At 55.6% G+C, this 14,676-nt stretch overlaps 1 long non-coding RNA gene across 1 annotated transcript in view; it reads right to left on the bottom strand.

Moving 5' to 3' along the window:
* Positions 1-560: 560 nt before the first annotated feature.
* LOC144955469 (uncharacterized) overlaps positions 561-14,676 on the bottom strand; it is a 19,319-nt gene continuing 5,203 nt past the window's right edge. Inside the window, exons 2-3 of the long non-coding RNA XR_013641687.1 lie at positions 5,864-5,934; positions 561-608 (exon numbers count right to left, since the gene is read on the bottom strand). This is a non-coding gene — a long non-coding RNA (uncharacterized LOC144955469). The remainder of the gene's footprint in view (positions 609-5,863; positions 5,935-14,676) is intronic.

Raw genomic sequence — 14,676 nt, 5'->3', positions numbered from 1 at the left:
GCACAACCCATGGCACCTGCTGGGTCTGTCACGTGACCTCCTCCTCATGCACCTAGCCTGGCACAGCAGCACAACCCACGGCACCTGCAGGGTCTGCCACGTGACCTCCTCCTCATGCACCTAGCCTGGCACAGCAGCACAACCCATGGCACCTGCAGGGTCTGTCACGTGACCTCCTCCTCATGCACCTAGCCTGGCACAGCAGCACAACCCATGGCACCTGCAGGGTCTGTCACGTGACCTCCTCCTCATGCACCTAGCCTGGCACAGCAGTACAACCCATGGCACCTGCAGGGTCTGTCACGTGACCTCCTCCTCATGCACCTAGCCTGGCACAGCAGCACAACCCATGGCACCTGCAGGGTCTGTCACGTGACCTCCTCCTCATGCACCTAGCCTGGCACAGCAGTACAACCCATGGCACCTGCAGGGTCTGTCACGTGACCTCCTCCTCATGCACCTAGCCTGGCACAGCAGTACAACCCATGGCACCTGCAGGGTCTGTCACGTGACCTCCTCCTCATGCACCTAGCCTGGCACGGGTGTTTTGGTTGCCTCACCTGTTGAGGTTTGGGGTCGTCATTCGCTGGGGTTTGCCCATCATGAACCTGGCAGAGGTTGCACACTCCACGTTAGTATGGCGGGAGCCACAGACTCACACACAGAGACCCACAGACTCACCACACAGAGACCCACAGACTCACCACACAGAGACCCACAGACTCACCACACAGAGACCCACAGACTCACCACACAGAGACCCACAGACTCACCACACAGAGACCCATAGACTCACCACACAGAGACCCACAGACTCACCACACAGAGACCCACAGACTCACCACACAGAGACCCACAGACTCACCACACAGAGACCCACAGACTCACCACACAGAGACCCACAGACTCACCACACAGAGACCCATAGACTCACCACACAGAGACCCACAGACTCACCACACAGAGACCCACAGACTCACCACACAGAGACCCATAGACTCACCACAAAGAGACCCACAGACTCACCACGCAGAGACCCACAGACTCACCACACAGAGACCCACAGACTCACCACGCAGAGACCCACAGACTCACCACGCAGAGACCCACAGACTCACCACACAGAGACCCATAGACTCACCACGCAGAGACCCACAGACTCACCACACAGAGACCCACAGACTCATCACATAGAGACCCACAGACTCACCACGCAGAGACCCACAGACTCACCACGCAGAGACCCACAGACTCACCACATAGAGACCCACAGACTCACCACGCAGAGACCCACAGACTCACCACACAGAGACCCACAGACTCATCACATAGAGACCCACAGACTCACCACACAGAGACCCACAGACTCACCACGCAGAGACCCACAGACTCACCACGCAGAGACCCACAGACTCACCACACAGAGACCCATAGACTCACCACGCAGAGACCCACAGACTCACCACACAGAGACCCACAGACTCATCACACAGAGACCCACAGACTCACCACACAGAGACCCACAGACTCACCACACAGAGACCCACAGACTCACCACACAGAGACCCACAGACTCACCACGCAGAGACCCACAGACTCACCACGCAGAGACCCACAGACTCACCACACAGAGACCCACAGACTCACCACATAGAGACCCACAGACTCATCACATAGAGACCCACAGACTCACCACACAGAGACCCACAGACTCACCACACAGAGACCCACAGACTCACCACGCAGAGACCCACAGACTCACCACACAAAGACCCACAGACTCACCACACAGAGACCCACAGACTCACCACCACCACACAGAAACCCACAGACTCAGCACACAGAGACCCACAGACTCACCACACAGAGACCCACAGACTCACCACCACCACACAGAGACCCACAGACTCACCACACAGAGACCCACAGACTCACCACCACCACACAGAGACCCACAGACTCACCACACAGAGACCCACAGACTCACCACACAGAGACCCACAGACTCACCACCACCACACAGAGACCCACAGACTCACCACACAGAGACCCACAGACTCAGCACACAGAGACCCACAGACTCATCACACAGAGACCCACAGACTCACTACACAGAGACCCACAGACTCACCACCACCACACAGAGACCCACAGACTCAGCACACAGAGACCCACAGACTCACCACACAGAGACCCACAGACTCACCACCACCACACAGAGACCCACAGACTCAGCACACAGAGACCCACAGACTCATCACACAGAGACCCACAGACTCACCACACAGAGACCCACAGACTCACCACACAGAGACCCACAGACTCACCACCACCACACAGAGACCCACAGACTCAGCACACAGAGACCCACAGACTCACCACGCAGAGACCCACAGACTCACCACACAAAGACCCACAGACTCACCACACAGAGACCCACAGACTCACCACCACCACACAGAGACCCACAGACTCAGCACACAGAGACCCACAGACTCACCACGCAGAGACCCACAGACTCACCACGCAGAGACCCACAGACTCACCACCACCACACAGAGACCCACAGACTCACCACACAGAGACCCACAGACTCACCACCACCACCACACAGAGACCCACAGACTCACCACACAGACACCCACAGACGCACACACACAGAGACCCACAGACTCACCACCCCCAGACCTACACACACACACAAAGACCCACAGACTCACCACCACCACCACACAGAGACCCACAGACTCATCACAGAGACCCATAGACTCACCACACAGAGACTCACAGACTCACCACACAGAGACCCACAGACTCACCACACAGAGACCCACAGACTCACCACACAGAGACCCACAGACTCACCACACAGAGACCCATAGACTCACCACACAGAGACCCACAGACTCGCCACGCAGAGACCCACAGACTCACCACACAGAGACCCACAGACTCACCACACAGAGACCCATAGACTCACCACACAGAGACCCACAGACTCACCACGCAGAGACCCACAGACTCACCACACAGAGACCCACAGACTCACCACACAGAGACCCACAGACTCACCACACAGAGACCCACAGACTCACCACACAGAGACCCACAGACTCACCACACAGAGACCCACAGACTCACCACACAGAGACCCACAGACTCACCACACAGAGACCCACAGACTCACCACACAGAGACCCACAGACTCACCACACAGAGACCCACAGACTCACACACAGAGACCCATAGACTCACCACAAAGAGACCCACAGACTCACCACGCAGAGACCCACAGACTCACCACACAGAGACCCACAGACTCACCACGCAGAGACCCACAGACTCACCACGCAGAGACCCACAGACTCACCACACAGAGACCCATAGACTCACCACGCAGAGACCCACAGACTCACCACACAGAGACCCACAGACTCATCACATAGAGACCCACAGACTCACCACGCAGAGACCCACAGACTCACCACGCAGAGACCCACAGACTCACCACATAGAGACCCACAGACTCACCACGCAGAGACCCACAGACTCACCACACAGAGACCCACAGACTCATCACATAGAGACCCACAGACTCACCACACAGAGACCCACAGACTCACCACGCAGAGACCCACAGACTCACCACGCAGAGACCCACAGACTCACCACACAGAGACCCATAGACTCACCACGCAGAGACCCACAGACTCACCACACAGAGACCCACAGACTCATCACACAGAGACCCACAGACTCACCACACAGAGACCCACAGACTCACCACACAGAGACCCACAGACTCACCACACAGAGACCCACAGACTCACCACGCAGAGACCCACAGACTCACCACGCAGAGACCCACAGACTCACCACACAGAGACCCACAGACTCACCACATAGAGACCCACAGACTCATCACATAGAGACCCACAGACTCACCACACAGAGACCCACAGACTCACCACACAGAGACCCACAGACTCACCACGCAGAGACCCACAGACTCACCACACAAAGACCCACAGACTCACCACACAGAGACCCACAGACTCACCACCACCACACAGAAACCCACAGACTCAGCACACAGAGACCCACAGACTCACCACACAGAGACCCACAGACTCACCACCACCACACAGAGACCCACAGACTCACCACACAGAGACCCACAGACTCACCACCACCACACAGAGACCCACAGACTCACCACACAGAGACCCACAGACTCACCACACAGAGACCCACAGACTCACCACCACCACACAGAGACCCACAGACTCACCACACAGAGACCCACAGACTCAGCACACAGAGACCCACAGACTCATCACACAGAGACCCACAGACTCACTACACAGAGACCCACAGACTCACCACCACCACACAGAGACCCACAGACTCAGCACACAGAGACCCACAGACTCACCACACAGAGACCCACAGACTCACCACCACCACACAGAGACCCACAGACTCAGCACACAGAGACCCACAGACTCATCACACAGAGACCCACAGACTCACCACACAGAGACCCACAGACTCACCACACAGAGACCCACAGACTCACCACCACCACACAGAGACCCACAGACTCAGCACACAGAGACCCACAGACTCACCACGCAGAGACCCACAGACTCACCACACAAAGACCCACAGACTCACCACACAGAGACCCACAGACTCACCACCACCACACAGAGACCCACAGACTCAGCACACAGAGACCCACAGACTCACCACGCAGAGACCCACAGACTCACCACGCAGAGACCCACAGACTCACCACCACCACACAGAGACCCACAGACTCACCACACAGAGACCCACAGACTCACCACCACCACCACACAGAGACCCACAGACTCACCACACAGACACCCACAGACGCACACACACAGAGACCCACAGACTCACCACCCCCAGACCTACACACACACACAAAGACCCACAGACTCACCACCACCACCACACAGAGACCCACAGACTCATCACAGAGACCCATAGACTCACCACACAGAGACTCACAGACTCACCACACAGAGACCCACAGACTCACCACACAGAGACCCACAGACTCACCACACAGAGACCCACAGACTCACCACACAGAGACCCATAGACTCACCACACAGAGACCCACAGACTCGCCACGCAGAGACCCACAGACTCACCACACAGAGACCCACAGACTCACCACACAGAGACCCATAGACTCACCACACAGAGACCCACAGACTCACCACGCAGAGACCCACAGACTCACCACACAGAGACCCACAGACTCACCACACAGAGACCCACAGACTCACCACACAGAGACCCACAGACTCACCACACAGAGACCCACAGACTCACCACACAGAGACCCACAGACTCACCACACAGAGACCCACAGACTCACCACACAGAGACCCACAGACTCACCACACAGAGACCCACAGACTCACCACACAGAGACCCACAGACTCACACACAGAGACCCACAGACTCACCACCACCACACAGAGACCCACAGACTCACCACACAGAGACCCACAGACTCACCACACAGAGACCCACAGACTCACACACAGAGACCCACAGACTCACCACCACCACACAGAGACCCACAGACTCACCACCACCACACAGAGACCCACAGACTCACCACACAGACACCCACAGACGCACACACACAGAGACCCACAGACTCACCACCCCCAGACCTACACACACCACACAAAGACCCACAGACTCACCACCACCACCACACAGACACCCACAGACTCACCACCGTCAGACCTACACACACACACACACACAGACCTACACACACACACAGAGACCCACACCTCCCTACCACCGTCACCTCGGTGCAGTTTCCATCTGGTCTCTCTCCCCCGTCACCCCGCGACGTTGACTCGGAACTCATTGCAGAGTCTAAGGGCGGTAGACACAGCAGGTCACACCATGGGAACCTCATTTGCCAGTAACAAAATGTGATAATTGGTTTTTGACCCTTCTATCTGGCAACAAAACTGACACCTTTTTACAAGGAGTCATGTTTGCATAGACCACAATACCTGCAGTCATAATACAAACAAAAAAACATAACTCTGATAATGTGTTTGCACTGTCCTTGAAGTTGATTGGTCCACACCCGAGACAGCTTTCCCTAGAGCCTAGTCTCACATGGTCCTTGAAGTTGATTGGTCCACACCCGAGACAGCTTTCCTTAGAGCCTAGTCTCACACGGTCCTTGAAGTTGATTGGTCCACACCCGAGACAGCTTTCCTTAGAGCCTAGTCTCACATGGTCCTTGAAGTTGATTGGTCCACACCCGAGACAGCTTTCCTTAGAGCCTAGTCTCACATGGTCCTTGAAGTTGATTGGTCCACACCCGAGACAGCTTTCCTTAGAGCCTAGTCTCACTTGGTCCTTGAAGTTGATTGGTCCACACCCGAGACAGCTTTCCTTAGAGCCTAGTCTCACATGGTCCTTGAAGTTGATTGGTCCACACCCGAGACAGCTTTCCTTAGAGCCTAGTCTCACATGGTCCTTGAAGTTGATTGGTCCACACCCGAGACAGCTTTCCTTAGAGCCTAGTCTCACATGGTCCTTGAAGTTGATTGGTCCACACCCGAGACAGCTTTCCTCAGATCCTAGTCACACATGGTCCTTGAAGTTGATTGGTCCACACCCGAGACAGCTTTCCTTAGAGCCTAGTCTCACATGGTCCTTGAAGTTGATTGGTCCACACCCCAGACAGCTTTCCTTAGAGCCTAGTCTCACATGGTCCTTGAAGTTGATTGGTCCACACCCGAGACAGCTTTCCTTAGAGCCTAGTCTCACATGGTCCTTGAAGTTGATTGGTCCACACCCGAGACAGCTTTCCTTAGAGCCTAGTCTCACATGGTCCTTGGAGTTGATTGGTCCACACCCGAGACAGCTTTCCTTAGAGCCTAGTCTCACATGGTCCTTGAAGTTGATTGGTCCACACCCCAGACAGCTTTCCTTAGAGCCTAGTCTCACATGGTCCTTGAAGTTGATTGGTCCACACCCGAGACAGCTTTCCTTAGAGCCTAGTCTCACATGGTCCTTGAAGTTGATTGGTCCACACCCGAGACAGCTTTCCATAGAGCCTAGTCTCACATGGTCCTTGAAGTTGATTGGTCCACACCCGAGACAGCTTTCCTTAGGGTCCTTGAAGTTGATTGGTCCACACCCAAGACAGCTTTCCATAGAGCCTAGTCTCACATGGTCCTTGAAGTTGATTGGTCCACACCCGAGACAGCTTTCCTCAGAGCCTAGTCTCACATGGTCCTTGAAGTTGATTGGTCCACACCCGAGACAGCTTTCCTTAGAGCCTAGTCTCACACGGTCCTTGAAGTTGATTGGTCCACACCCGAGACAGCTTTCCTTAGAGCCTAGTCTCACATGGTCCTTGAAGTTGATTGGTCCACACCCGAGACAGCTTTCCTTAGAGCCTAGTCTCACATGGTCCTTGAAGTTGATTGGTCCACACCCGAGACAGCTTTCCTTAGAGCCTAGTCTCACATGGTCCTTGAAGTTGATTGGTCCACACCCGAGACAGCTTTCCTTAGAGCCTAGTCTCACACGGTCCTTGAAGTTGATTGGTCCACACCCGAGACAGCTTTCCTTAGAGCCTAGTCTCACATGGTCCTTGAAGTTGATTGGTCCACACCCGAGACAGCTTTCCTTAGAGCCTAGTCTCACATGGTCCTTGAAGTTGATTGGTCCACACCCGAGACAGCTTTCCTTAGAGCCTAGTCTCACATGGCTTGGACCAGATGACGCCAAAAAGCGCACAACTCAAAGGCAATGCACCATCAGAGTATGAGAGCTCGGGGCAAGCATCATCTGGTCCAACACCATGTGAGACTAGGCTCTAAGGAAAGCTGTCTCGGGTGTGGACCAATCAACTTCGAGGACCATGTGAGACTAGGCTCTAAGGAAAGCTGTCTCGGGTATGGACCAATCAACTTCAAGGACTATGTGAGTCTAGGCTCTAAGGAAAGCTGTCTCGGGTATGGACCAATCAACTTCAAGGACCATGTGAGACTAGGCTCTAAGGAAAGCTGTCTAGGGTGTGGACCAATCAACTTCAAGGACCATGTGAGACTAGGCTCTAAGGAAAGCTGTCTCGGGTGTGGACCAATCAACTTCAAGGACCATGTGAGACTAGGCTCTAAGGAAAGCTGTCTCGGGTGTGGACCAATCAACTTCAAGGACCATGTGAGACTAGGCTCTAAGGAAAGCTGTCTCGGGTGTGGACCAATCAACTTCAAGGACCATGTGAGACTAGGCTCTAAGGAAAGCTGTCTCGGGTGTGGACCAAACAACTTCAAGGACCATGTGAGACTAGGCTCTAAGGAAAGCTGTCTCGGGTGTGGACCAATCAACTTCAAGGACCATGTGAGACTAGGCTCTAAGGAAAGCTGTCTCGGGTGTGGACCAATCCACTTCAAGGACCATGTGAGACTGGGCTCTAAGGAAAGCTGTCTCGGGTGTGGACCAATCAACTTCAAGGACCATGTGAGACTGGGCTCTAAGGAAAGCTGTCTCGGGTGTGGACCAAACAACTTCAAGGACCATGTGAGACTAGGCTCTAAGGAAAGCTGTCTCGGGTGTGGACCAATCCACTTCAAGGACCATGTGAGACTAGGCTCTAAGGAAAGCTGTCTCTGGTGTGGACCAAGCAACTTTAAGGACCATGTGAGACTAGGCTCTAAGGAAAGCTGCCTCGGGTGTGGACCAATCAACTTCAAGGACCATGTGAGACTGGGCTCTAAGGAAAGCTGTCTCGGGTGTGGACCAATCAACTTCAAGGACCATGTGAGACTAGGCTCTAAGGAAAGCTGTCTCGGGTGTGGACCAATCCACTTCAAGGACCATGTGAGACTGGGCTCTATGGAAAGCTGTCTCGGGTGTGGACCAATCAACTTCAAGGACCATGTGAGACTAGGCTCTAAGGAAAGCTGTCTCGGGTGTGGACCAATCAACTTCAAGGACCATGTGAGACTAGGCTCTAAGGAAAGCTGTCTCGGGTTTGGACCAATCCACTTCAAGGACCATGTGAGACTGGGCTCTATGGAAAGCTGTCTCGGGTGTGGACCAATCAACTTCAAGGACCATGTGAGACTAGGCTCTAAGGAAAGCTGTCTCGGGTGTGGACCAATCAACTTCAAGGACCATGTGAGACTAGGCTCTAAGGAAAGCTGTCTCGGGTGTGGACCAATCAACTTCAAGGACCATGTGAGACTAGGCTCTGAGGAAAGCTGTCTCGGGTGTGGACCAATCAACTTCAAGGACCATGTGAGACTAGGCTCTAAGGAAAGCTGTCTCTGGTGTGGACCAAGCAACTTTAAGGACCATGTGAGACTAGGCTCTAAGGAAAGCTGCCTCGGGTATGGACCAATCAACTTCAAGGACCATGTGAGACTAGGCTCTAAGGAAAGCTGTCTCGGGTGTGGACCAATCAACTTCAAGGACCATGTGAGACTAGGCTCTAAGGAAAGCTGTCTCGGGTGTGGACCAATCAACTTCAAGGACCATGTGAGACTAGGCTCTAAGGAAAGCTGTCTCGGGTGTGGACCAATCAACTTCAAGGACCATGTGAGACTAGGCTCTGAGGAAAGCTGTCTCGGGTGTGGACCAATCAACTTCAAGGACCATGTTTAACTAGGCTCTAAGGAAAGCTGTCTCGGGTGTGGACCAATCAACTTCAAGGACCATGTGAGACTAGGCTCTAAGGAAAGCTGTCTCGGGTGTGGACCAATCAACTTCAAGGACCATGTGAGACTAGGCTCTGAGGAAAGCTGTCTCGGGTGTGGACCAATCAACTTCAAGGACCATGTGAGACTAGGCTCTAAGGAAAGCTGTCTCGGGTGTGGACCAATCAACTTCAAGGACCATGTGAGACTAGGCTCTAAGGAAAGCTGTCTCGGGTGTGGACCAATCCACTTCAAGGACCATGTGAGACTGGGCTCTATGGAAAGCTGTCTCGGGTGTGGACCAATCAACTTCAAGGACCATGTGAGACTAGGCTCTAAGGAAAGCTGTCTCGGGTGTGGACCAATCAACTTCAAGGACAGTGCACAAACATTATCAGAGTTATGTTCTTTTGTTTGTATTATGACTGCAGGTATTGTGGTCTATGCAAACATGACTCCTTGTAAAAAGGTGTCAGTTTTGTTGCCAGATAGAAGGGTCAAAAAAACAATTATCACACAGCAGGTCGTGATGTTTCCACCACCACCACCACTCCTGCTACTACGAATCTCCTAACCCCTCGATTGGCATTGAGTCAAAGACTCTCACAACGCCATTCACCCCCTTGGCAACGCACACGTGGCCAAGGAACGGACACAAAAAGATAAAGGTCCCCCGTGTAGCCTGTAGCGGGCTGCAGGGGCAAGTGCTGTTAGATACAAAGACAAAATACCACCGCGACCGATACACCAGGCTCTCATTTGAGGCTGAGTCGACCTAGGGGAGGACCAGGAACCACTTCTCCCCACTCACATACACACACAGTGCGCTAACCACTGCACCACCACTCCCCACTCACATACACACACAGTGCGCTAACCACTGCACCACCACTCCCCACTCACACACACACACAGTGCGCTAACCACTGCACCACCACTCCCCACTCACATACACACACAGTGCGCTAACCACTGCACCACCACTCCCCACTCACATACACACACAGTGCGCTAACCACTGCACCACCATTCACAGTGCGCTAACCACTGCACCACCGCTCCCCACTCTCCCCACCACTCACAGTGCACTAACCACTGCACCACCACTCCCCACACACACAGTGCGCTAACCACTGCACCACCACTCCCCACTCACACACACACACAGTGCGCTAACCACTGCACCACCACTCCCCACACACACACACACAGTGCGCTAACCACTGCACCACCACTCCCCACTCACACACACACACAGTGCGCTAACCACTGCACCACCACTCCCCACTCACACACACACAGTGCGCTAACCACTGCACCACCACTCCCCACACACTCACACACAGTGCGCTAACCACTGCACCACCGCTCCCCACTCACACACACACAGTGCGCTAACCACTGCACCACCACTCCCCACTCACACACACACAGTGCGCTAACCACTGCACCACCACTCCCCACACACACACAGTGCGCTAACCACTGCACCACCACTCCCCACTCACACAGTGTGCTAACCACTGCACCACCACTCCCCACTCTCACACACACAGTGCGCTAACCACTGCACCACCACTCCCCACTCACTCACACACAGTGCGCTAACCACTGCACCACCACTCCCCACTCACACAGTGCGCTAACCACTGCACCACCACTCCCCACTCACTCACACACACAGTGCGCTAACCACTGCACCACCACTCCCCACTCTCCCCACACACACAGTGCGCTAACCACTGCACCACCACTCCCCACTCACACACACACAGTGCGCTAACCACTGCACCACCACTCCCCACACACACACACACAGTGCGCTAACCACTGCACCACCACTCCCCACTCACACAGTGTGCTAACCACTGCACCACCACTCCCCACACACACACAGTGTGCTAACCACTGCACCACCACTCCCCACTCACACACACACAGCGCGCTAACCACTGCACCACCACTCACACACAGTGCGCTAACCACTGCACCACCACTCCCCACTCACACACTCACACAGTGTGCTAACCACTGCACCACCACTCCCCACTCACACACACACAGTGCGCTAACCACTGCACCACCACTCCCTACACACTCACAGTGCGCTAACCACTGCACCACCACTCCCCCCACACACACACACACAGTGCGCTAACCACTGCACCACCACTCCCCACTCACGCACACACAGTGCGCTAACCACTGCACCACCACTCCCCCCACACACACACAGAGTGCGCTAACCACTGCACCACCACTCCCCACTCACACACAGTGCGCTAACCACTGCACCACCACTCCCCACACACACACAGTGCGCTAACCACTGCACCACCACTCCCCACACACACACACACAGTGCGCTAACCACTGCACCACCACTCCCCACACACACACACACAGTGCGCTAACCACTGCACCACCACTCCCCACACACACACACACAGTGCGCTAACCACTGCACCACCGCTCCCCACTCACACACACACAGTGCGCTAACCACTGCACCACCACTCCCCACTCACACACTCACAGTGCGCTAACCACTGCACCACCACTCCCCACTCACACACACACAGTGCGCTAACCACTGCACCACCACTCCCCACTCACACACACACAGTGCGCTAACCACTGCACCACCACTCCCCACACACACACAGTGCGCTAACCACTGCACCACCGCTCCCCACTCACACACACACAGTGCGCTAACCACTGCACCACCACTCCCCACTCACACACACACAGTGCGCTAACCACTGCACCACCACTCCCCACTCACACACACACAGTGCGCTAACCACTGCACCACCACTCCCCACTCACACACACACAGTGCGCTAACCACTGCACCACCACTCCCCACACACACACACACAGTGCGCTAACCACTGCACCACCACTCGCAGTGCGCTAACCACTGCACCACCACTCCCCACTCTCCCCACACACACAGTGCGCTAACCACTGCACCACCACTCCCCACTCACACACTCACAGTGCGCTAACCACTGCACCACCACTCGCAGTGCGCTAACCACTGCACCACCACTCCCCACTCTCCCCACACACACAGTGCGCTAACCACTGCACCACCACTCTCCCCACACACACAGTGCGCTAAGCACTGCACCACCACTCACACACAGTGCGCTAACCACTGCACCACCGCTCCCCACTCTCCCCACACACACAGTGCGCTAACCACTGCACCACCACTCCCCACTCTCCCCACACACACAGTGCGCTAACCACTGCACCACCACTCACACACAGTGCGCTAACCACTGCACCACCGCTCACACACAGTGCGCTAACCACTGCACCACCGCTCACACACAGTGCGCTAACCACTGCACCACCACTCTCCCCACACACACAGTGCGCTAACCACTGCACCACCACTCACACACAGTGCGCTAACCACTGCACCACCACTCCCCACTCTCCCCACACACACAGTGCGCTAACCACTGCACCACCGCTCACACACAGTGCGCTAACCACTGCACCACCGCTCCCCACTCTCCCCACACACACAGTGCGCTAACCACTGCACCACCACTCACAGTGCGCTAACCAGTGCACCACCACTCCCCACTCTCCCCACACTCACAGTGCGCTAACCACTGCACCACCACTCTCCACTCTCCCCACACACACAGTGCGCTAACCACTGCACCACCACTCCCCACTCTCCCCACACACACAGTGCGCTAACCACTGCACCACCACTCACAGTGCGCTAACCAGTGCACCACCACTCCCCACTCTCCCCACACTCACAGTGCGCTAACCACTGCACCACCACTCCCCACTCTCCCCACACTCACAGTGCGCTAACCACTGCACCACCACTCTCCACTCTCCCCACACACACAGTGCGCTAACCACTGCACCACCACTCTCCACTCTCCCCACACTCACAGTGCGCTAACCACTGCACCACCACTCCCCACTCTCCCCACACACACAGTGCGCTAACCACTGCACCACCGCTCACACACAGTGCGCTAACCACTGCACCACCGCTCCCCACTCTCCCCACACACACAGTGCGCTAACCACTGCACCACCACTCACACGCAGTGCGCTAACCACTGCACCACCACTCACACACAGTGTGCTAACCACTGCACCACCGCTCCCCACTCTCCCCACACACACAGTGTGCTAACCACTGCACCACCGCTCCCCACTCTCCCCACACACACAGTGCGCTAACCACTGCACCACCACTCACACACAGTGCGCTAACCACTGCACCACCACTCCCCACTCTCCCCACACACACAGTGCGCTAACCACTGCACCACCACTCTCCACTCTCCCCACACACACAGTGCGCTAACCACTGCACCACCACTCACACACAGTGCGCTAACCACTGCACCACCACTCTCCACTCTCCCCACACACACAGTGCGCTAACCACTGCACCACCACTCACACACAGTGCGCTAACCACTGCACCACCACTCTCCACTCTCCCCACACACACAGCGCGCTAACCACTGCACCACCACTCACACACAGTGCGCTAACCACTGCACCACCACTCCCCACTCTCCCCACACACACAGTGTGCTAACCACTGCACCACCACTCACACACAGTGCGCTAACCACTGCACCACCACTCCCCACTCTCCCCACACACACACACAGTGCGCTAACCACTGCACCACCACTCGCAGTGCGCTAACCACTGCACCACCGCTCCCCACTCTCCCTCCACTCACAGTGCGCTAACCACTGCACCACCGCTCCCCACTCTCCCCACACACACAGTGCGCTAACCACTGCACCACCGCTCCCCACTCTCCCCACACACACAGTGCGCTAACCACTGCACCACCACTCACACACAGTGCGCTAACCACTGCACCACCACTCCCCACTCTCCCCACACACACAGTGTGCTAACCACTGCACCACCACTC

The sequence above is a fragment of the Lampetra fluviatilis genome, unplaced genomic scaffold, assembly GCF_964198595.1.
Source record: "Lampetra fluviatilis unplaced genomic scaffold, kcLamFluv1.1 SCAFFOLD_823, whole genome shotgun sequence".
In the NCBI taxonomy this organism is placed as follows: Eukaryota; Metazoa; Chordata; class Hyperoartia; order Petromyzontiformes; family Petromyzontidae; genus Lampetra; species Lampetra fluviatilis.
The sequence above is the reverse complement of the archived record's forward strand: the minus strand, read 5'-3'. Positions and strand labels throughout refer to the sequence as shown.